Here is an 8,749-nt window from a genome sequence, read left to right on the forward strand (position 1 = left end):
CTGGGGTTTGCTTCGAAGCGTGTAAATTCATGATGAGCGTGCGTGGGTAGGAAGTTATAAGAGCCTCCGAGGACTCCTTCACTCTCTGTGCGGATGGTTGTATGATCGGTGGGTTGTGGCTGAAACATCACTGACTCGTGAATAGATTATTTCGCAGCAGCTCTAGTGAAATGTACATGTGAATTTTCACGGTTGAAGTATTCCTACGCATCTACTGTGACAGTTGTAGATGCGCTATCTGTAAATTACGTCTATGTGGTAATAACTGGAACCCGGACCCCTAGCGGGGTCCGGGTTCCAGTTTATTTGACGTGGGATGCGCTTGACTGCGATGATAAGAATTGTGTCTTAAGGTGGATGCTTTTTCGACAGAGGAGAGAGGAGAGAAACCCCAAATATAATATCAGCCAGCTTGACGTCGGAAGTGTTTGCTGTTGTACAGTGCTATGAGGAGGAATATTTTCTTCTAAAAAGTATTCTGAATGGCAGTGTCTGGAATTGAATATTTTGGGCGTACTTTTACTCACCGAGCTCCGTTGAGATGCATTTCCGGAGGGCCGCCTCCAATTTGTTGTATCGAATTCTTGCGAGTTAAAAGTACGGAAGGACGTACACAGCTATCGAACTGTTACTTTTTTCACTATCTTGAGAAGTTGGCGTCTTTGAGGCCTGTGTTGTAGTTTGGTCATTGGGAGAAGCATGGCATTGATAAAGTTACTTTCTGTGATGAGGGCTGTTATCCCCACGCTGCTCCTCTCACCTTGTCGGTAATGAAGCGTATGATGCCATTAGGGTCACTGGGAATTCAGTTCTCGTTCACAGATAGCATGATGTAAAAATGATAGACGTCCTTATGTTTCCTGCTTTGCTTTACAAAAACAAAGTATAATATTTTCCAAGGAAATGTTTCCATACCTACGTATAGAGCAGAAGTTTGATTATTTTCCAAGACATCCGGGAACCATGACCTACGTATCAGTACTCTATCAGGTTTGTCACCAAGAAAAGACACGGCAGCATTAAGGGGTACGAGTCCAACGCTAGAAATATGTGGGGAGGAGCGGGCCCGTTAGGTTTCTTGCTTGTTTGCTCTAATGCACAATTTACTTATATGACTTATCTGGTTTCTCATGTATGTTATATATTTACAAAATCGAGCGTGAGAGGAGTCAACTTGCCACGTCAAAGTGAGCGGGTCTTTGTCCTCGACGTTTTCCTTGTCCCGTTTAGTTATGCAGCGTTTTATTAAATAATAACAACCAAGCTAGACGGAACGCAATCTCTAGTTATAATTTATACTGTGGGCATTTGCGAAAGCCCGATGGTAAGAAACTAACAAGAGAAGTAAATGAGCTGAATTATTACAAATAGTGACTACAAAAATTGTCGAGCAAGAATTGAAAGGGCCACTAAAAGCTTTGTGCACACTTCATGGTTAGAACTAATACGTATGTGATTTGAATGTACAACGTGTTTTATTACTGTATATGCTGTGAAACCCCAGAAATAAATTGACAGCGTTACGAACGCGAGCGTAAAGCGTTGGTGCGCTCCATTTTTCTCGTTCACGCACAAGATCTGGTGACCATCCGTCCTATGTACGCGCCTGTTACGATGAGAGAAAAACACCCACTAGGCAAGCTGTGTTCGTGGAAAAAAAATTTCCGTCCGATACACTTGAGATTAGCTACCGGGTGGGTTTTCTTACTAAGTAAAAACGAAAAAGTATGGAGATCCTCTCCCGACTGTTGCAGTTCGCCAGTTAAATAAAATTGAGCCTATCATCGCCTAATCGTAGCATACACGAGGGCACAAAATGACACGGCTTCCCGAGATTATTGCTCACACGCACCAGGACTCAAATATTCCGGATGAAAGTGGCTACGTATCCCATTGGGCCTAACTTTTAGTTTATGTGATATTGAATAAAGTGTAGTTTTCGTTGTTGGAGACCACCTCACACCTTTTCGAAGATTTTTACTTACCTGTAAAGAAAAAGTACATAAGAGCCCACTGGGCCATGTTGCTGAAGTAGTGCAGAGTGTACACTCTGTCCTTCTCACCTGCTAAAAAAAAATAATTGTCCAGTTTGTAAGAAAACCGCATATTTTATTGGTTAAAAAGGTGCATTTAAACGTATTTTTCAGAATATATGTGACCGTAAGCGTAAATACATGCACAGTATGTATGCGAACATTTGTGTGGAATATACCAAAAAATGCAGCCTGTCAGCTGCCCATTACGAAGTAATAAAGCAATAAAAGCAATACAATAATTAAAAAAAGCCTAAATAAAAAAAGCCTAATTAAAAAAAGCATAAAAAAAGCCTACACTAAATGTGAAACCTGTCGGCAATGCAGAGCACAGATTCGCCATAATGGGCTGTAGCACCGTTATCCGCTCACTGCTACTCCAACAGGGCAATTCAAATTACCCGCCTTTGCAGTGCTCTCTCGGCCCCTGCCTGTAACTGCGCCAGCGGAAGTTCTGTTCTGTTTGTGCGTCCTTTTTTTACGGACGTGCCGGCATTGCACTGTCACGTTTTTCGCTTACTATTGTAAACACCAATCCAGCCAGCATGCCTAACTAAATGAACGCGGGCGCTGCCTGTCAATTACGTATGTTTTGCCTCAAATGTACCCAACAGTTTTCGTTGCGCTGAACAACGGGAATATGTATGACAAGCGCTATCGGTTCACGATTTTTAGACGCTTATGACTACATAAACCACTTGGGTTTCCAAGCATCTGGGTTACGCCGCGACGACAGCCGGTACAACGGAACGCCGTGTGGGTCTACTTGGGTCCAGCGAGCGAGCTACGACAAGGTGACCACCTCTATGCTCTGAACTTAAACGTCAGCATCATTTTATTCTGTGAAAGTTGATGACCAGCGGAGCCGTTTGTGGGTTTTTGGTTGGCCACAGACTCTCGCTAAACTCACCGCGTCGCACCGGGGAAGGCCTAGTATTCTGAGTAAGCGTTACTGTACACCACATAAAGTGAGAAAGCCTGCTTACAAAAAAACAAGCGCACACCGATTTTTCTTGCGTTGGCTTTGCTTCTAAACTCGAATTCATTCCTAAAAAGACATTTTTGGGACAAAATGCCGGGGCAGCTTCACTAACGTGAAACCTGGGTACGGGGAGAATCATGCAGTGTACAAGTAAGTGTATTCTTGGAGCCTTGGCGTGTTTGCCCACGGAGATGGAATCGTTGGGGAGTACAGGTATACAGCTTTGCTGCAAAAGTATATTGTCTTTGAAGCACAAAGCTTTGTAGCGTGAGGCGGAAACGAGTGTAGCGGTGTTTTTTAGTACTCGTTACGAATCGCTCCAGCGCGAGGCGTAAACGACTGTCCTAGTGTTTTTTACCACGCGCGATATGGCGCCGCAAAATTTGTAGCCGACAAAAAGAAAAAGGAAAACGTACTTCGACGAAGACAAGATACGGCAGATACGGGCGCGTGTGTGCGTCCTATGTTGTCATCGTCCACGACTGTTTAACGCCACGTTTTCTTTTTTCTTGTTAAACTAGCTGGCGGTCGCGGTGCACCGATTCACCACGAAGGCAACGTTTTCATAAACACGTTCAAAAAACTTTCGAAACTCTTCAAACAACTTATTAGAGATAATGGTAAAATTAATAAAATCACAGTCTCTAATGAGTTTCCTCCCCAAATATTAACATTTTTCGTAACTACCACCTTGGCCTGCGAAATAGCCGGCACAACCGTTTCGGAAAAAATACGCTTTACTTCTTTTTTCCTTAGTTTTAAAACAGCCTGTTTTTATTTTACACTTACATAGTTGCACACTATTCTTCGAGTTTTTGTGGCACTTTGTTTAAATTTGCGGTCACTAAAACGTTTCAATCCAAGCCAATGATGAAACTAAGGCGAGCGCGATGTATAATGGCGGTCCATGACGACACAGACGACCTTGATGTGAGCCGCATAGACGCTAGCGCCAGATTCCTCTCTAGTGTATACTGTAAGAAACTCTATGGCTCGAGCGATAGCTTGTTATCGCTCCCAAAGGCGCAAAAAAAAGCTACACAAACGAGAAAGGGGATAACGATGTGATGGCAAATTGCATTTAAAATCGTCATCTGCGGCTTTTGCGAGAGCGGCAATCGAATATTCGCCGCAAAGTTAAGCCTTAAACCTATATGCGGGTCTGTAGGCGAACTGGCTGACTGCTCCACGCGCGCGGTCGCCCCACCCTCTGCCTCCCGAGTCGCGCGCCGTTCTCTTTCCGCGGCAGCGCCTGCATCGCGTCCGCGGCCAATAATTTTGCGGCTCACAAGATCAGTACGTAAGGGCTTTAGCAGAAATTGCCGTCGTGGCGGAATCGGCGGTGCTATGGCGGCAGCCCTGCTGTCGAGATAGGCGACGGCAAACAGTGATATCCGTCCGACAGTCGCATCCTTTGTGTGAGCGAAGGAGCTGGACGAGCGCAAGTAGACATGCTGTGACGTCAAGATGTCCCTCGGATTTCTCCGCTGAAAAGCTCCGTCTTGTGAATACCGCTTAAGGGGAGCAATCGCGCTCTTTCTGAGGCGGTGGCGCCCTCTTTGGCATTGAACCGGATTTGAGCAATTTGCATGCCCCATCTTCCCCAGTTCGGGGTAGTGGCCGGGGTTAACACGAGTCAGTGCGATGCCGGCGCCCACCCTTGTCAAATGGGGTGGAGGGTGGGGGAGTAGGGGGGGGGGGGGGGGCTGATAGGTGAGGTCTCGCCCTGGGGGTCGAAAATAGAATTTATTAAAACTAGTTACACTTACGACCCGCTGTAGTTAACTACTAAACAGGTCGACAGGGCGCAGGATATACGCAATCTGCTACAGAGGAAACAAAGTGAACATCAGACAAGTTCACAAAAAACAAGTGCCACCGCACCGAAGGCTGTTTACATTAATGTCCACGGCACAAGTTCCGTCCTCAGTGATCAACGAGGCTTCTCCACTAGGTAAGTATACCTTTTATTGCTTCGCCCCCCCCCCACCCCCCCCCCCCCCCATTCCCGATCAGGCCTAGCGATAATAGGCGGTGGGTATTTCCGTTTAACACAAATTATAGACCGTCTACAAATTTCTTCTGCTTGTGCTTGAGGGTTGTTAGTTTTGCTAGTTTTGCTTGAACATGTTAAATTTGCTTGATCCAGTTTTATCCATTATACCCTTTTAGAACGCATTACTTTGCAGTGTGAGGGGTTGGTAAACGATTGTTCCGGTGTGTCCCTTTAGTACGCGACAGGGGAGGCGTTGGAAAACGAGTGTCCCGGCGTTTTAGAACCGTCACCACATTAGACGCCGAAAGCCCCAGCCCCCCATGGGCTTCGCCCCTAAAATTGTGTTCAGTACCAAAAAACGTATACACAACTTGAGGGTGCATAGTTGACTACGGCTTCAACAGTTGAAGAAAAATGTGAAAATGGTTGAGCTTTCCAGGGTAACAAAACATGCGCATGAACCGGCGGAAAACAGCTGCGCGAACTCGGCGTATGTAGCACGAGCTGTTCTGGGCTCTGCACTTCAGGCGGGAACGAACGTGAACTGGCGCGGGGAAGAGCACGCGAGAGATGACGCGACCAACGCTGGGAAAAGTACTATCGAAGGTCAAGCGGTGCCGTCGCGCGCGATGACGTCATAGTTAGGCGAAGCTTGGCTTCGCCTACCCGCCTGGGTGGAGGTCATGTCGTAGGTCATAAAGGTGCATTTATAACTATCTGTACAAACGTCGCCATACTTTTTGTAATTCTCATGGTTTAAGAGGAAAGTTGTTCACAAGTTGGTTTGAAGGAAAGCTCTTTCAAGTGTTTTTATATTCAGGTTTAGTGTCAGGCCAACCTTTCACTGCTTGCCCACCATGGTGGCTCAGCGGATGAGGTGTTGTTCTGCTGAGCACGAGGACACGGGTTGAATTCCTGGCCGCGGTGGCAGCTGTTTTAATGGAGGCGAAAAGCACAAACAGCCGTGTGTACGAGATTTCGGGTCACGTTAAAGATCCTCAGGGGGTCAAAATCAATTCGGAGCCCTCACATACTGCGTGCCTCAATGCCTGCGTTGCGTCGGCCCGTTAAACCCTAGAACCAATCAAATTTTCACGGCTAAAGCTTTGCTGGAATAGTTTTCCACATTTAATAAAATCAGAGACAGCACCCCATTATTTTTGTGATTGTTTCTTATATAGTGCTTGTTGTTTTGTGACAGCTACAGCAGCTTTGGCAAGTTGCAGCAAGGAGGGTGCGAATTTCAAGCAAAACTCTATGTACACTACTGTGCTACTGCTTAGGCGGTGCTTATTTAGACCTGCCAACTTGGCAACACAAAAATTGGGGAGACTGCAGTGAGGGTGTAGGTTTTGTTTTAAATGCAGAGCATTTCAGTAACTCACGATGTCACCCGCGTTGACGTCCGTAGTCCGCACCGCACCCCTCCCTACTATATAAAAAAAATACTATCCGGCGCCAGGTTTCGATCCCTCGACTCTGCGGGCGGAACGCAATGTACATGGAGCTATACCCACTGCGCCACAAAGCCGATTTTTTTAAAAACACAGAATGGGACGCTACGGACGCGCCTTATATCGTTGACTCATTCAAATTACTGCTGACGAGCGCTCTGTCGTCAGCAGTTGCCACAAGTGCAACAACATTAACGTAACGCAAACTACCTAACGTCGTGCGCCCCCGGAAATGCTCTGCATTTGATCGTGCCCCTCGCGAGGGGGATGTTTCTGTGTGTTTGGAGGGGCGCGAACGAGTTGGAAGCATTTCTGCCTCTAGGCGGCCGCGTGGCGCAATCTGCATGCTTCTCCGCGAGACTCGTAGAAGCGGCCTCAGGGCGGGAGATTCACATTTTTGCCAGTTTTCCGGCAGTTAAAATTTGACTTGTTTTTTAGTTTAGCATTTCAGAAATTTCCAGGACTGGAAACTGACATCAAAAAGGCTTAAGGGTGTTTATTTTAAGCTTATTTCTTCTTTCATCGAGAGAAACTCTACTCCTGGTTCTTGTTGCGGAGAGCGCGAAGCGTCTTTATTTGTGGAGGTACCTACCGAAGAATTCAGCAGCTCCCCCACCCGTGCAAGGGCGCCCATAAATTTACTGCTTATTTGAAATTTCTGTACCGTTCTGGATAGGGCCCCCCTCCTTCGCTCCACACTGTCCACACCCTGAAATCCACCATATCCAGGCAACACTGGCGTGCCACAGCCAGTCCATAATTAAATTCAATCGTGGTTAGCAGTCTGATAGCCCGATAACTACGCGCGATTTGTCATTTTTTCATTCGTAGTGTCAGTTTATTTTGGCGGAATTATGTGCTCGAATTTGTTGCCGGAGGCATGGACCGCTGTACTCGAAGATGCTGTGGTACGGTTCTTTGGTAGCTGTGGCATAAGGAATGCACTGGATGGTTCGGAGGAACGCAGCCTGTATGGTTTACTGGAACGGCATGAGGAAATTGGGGCAGACTTCAAGCGAAATTTTGCCAATTTTTTTTTTTGTTGAAACTGACTCGATGAAACTGTCTCGGTGGTTTTGAAAGCGATGACTAACATTGGCGAAACGTGGCGGGCATGTGCATCCTGTATTTTTCCTGGTGAGGGATCGTTGCTGCCATCTTGAATTTTGGTGTTTCGGGATAGGATTCCCTCTAAACTTTGCCAGTTATCTCGAGTTGCGTGCAGAGGAGCACTTGCTCGAACTTTTACAGTAGCAGTTGCGGGATTCGCATGCTTCCAAAACTGTTCGGAATGCTTGTGCTGAAGACATTGTCCGGTTGAGTGACTTTTCACCACAAGTAAAGCACACATTTACACACACACAGCCGCCTCGATCGGCACCGCTACCATAGCGCATGTGCCCCCCCCACCCCTCCCGATTCCGAGTCAAGAGGTCCAATGAGTCAAGAGGTCCAACGCGTCAAAAGGTCCAATATTGGACCTTTTGACGCGTTGGACCTCTTGTCTCTTTGGACCTCTTGGCTCACCGTGGACCTCTTGACGCGGCTGAGGCGAGTCAAAAGGTCCAACGAGTCGAGAGGTCCAAGCTTTAACAAATCACCGCAAGCTGCCAACCGCACTGCGTGAACGTTTGTTGGCACTGCAGGTTCTATAAAGGATGCTACACTTGCATCCATGCTCGTAGAATTGTTCAAGCACACTTTACGAATATTTATTAGGCGCCAAGCAGAGCGCGGTAGACGCAACCATGCACAGCGTTTTGTTATTCCCACTTACGCAATTGTGTTGGGAGAAGTGCGAATAATGCGAGTAAATAATAATTTTGTGGGCTGTCTTTACAAGGAAAGCTCCAACGGCGTTTATGCAGGTTACAGGTAATAATAAAAATACCGAAACTAAATATCAAACGCTGACGCCTCTACGGCAGGGCCTGTTACATCAGCTGTGCTGTGCTTTCAGCGCGCTGTCGGAAACGACGATGCCGCAGTAACAAGTGCATTTATTTATTATAAATACCTACATCGTCCATTCCTGTGGGGGTTTGAGAAAGAAAAAAAGCAGCAAATTCAAAATAGCAATCACACATAATGCTAAAAAAGAGAACGAAGCACAAACAAGTCAACAAAGCACGAAATGCAAGTGGAATGCAGCATTTATTAAAAGAAACCAGCACGTTAATCAGAGAACAATGACGTTCTCCTGTTTGTTCTTCGCTTCACTTTCTTCTCGTGCATGCGCATAGGAATGTTATGTGGCGGTACGGCGGCTTTCTTCAACCGCGGT

Source organism: Haemaphysalis longicornis, unplaced genomic scaffold (genome assembly GCF_048455015.1).
Source record: "Haemaphysalis longicornis isolate Haplotype H1 unplaced genomic scaffold, Haemaphysalis longicornis Haplotype H1 scaffold_9, whole genome shotgun sequence".
In the NCBI taxonomy this organism is placed as follows: domain Eukaryota; kingdom Metazoa; phylum Arthropoda; class Arachnida; order Ixodida; family Ixodidae; genus Haemaphysalis; species Haemaphysalis longicornis.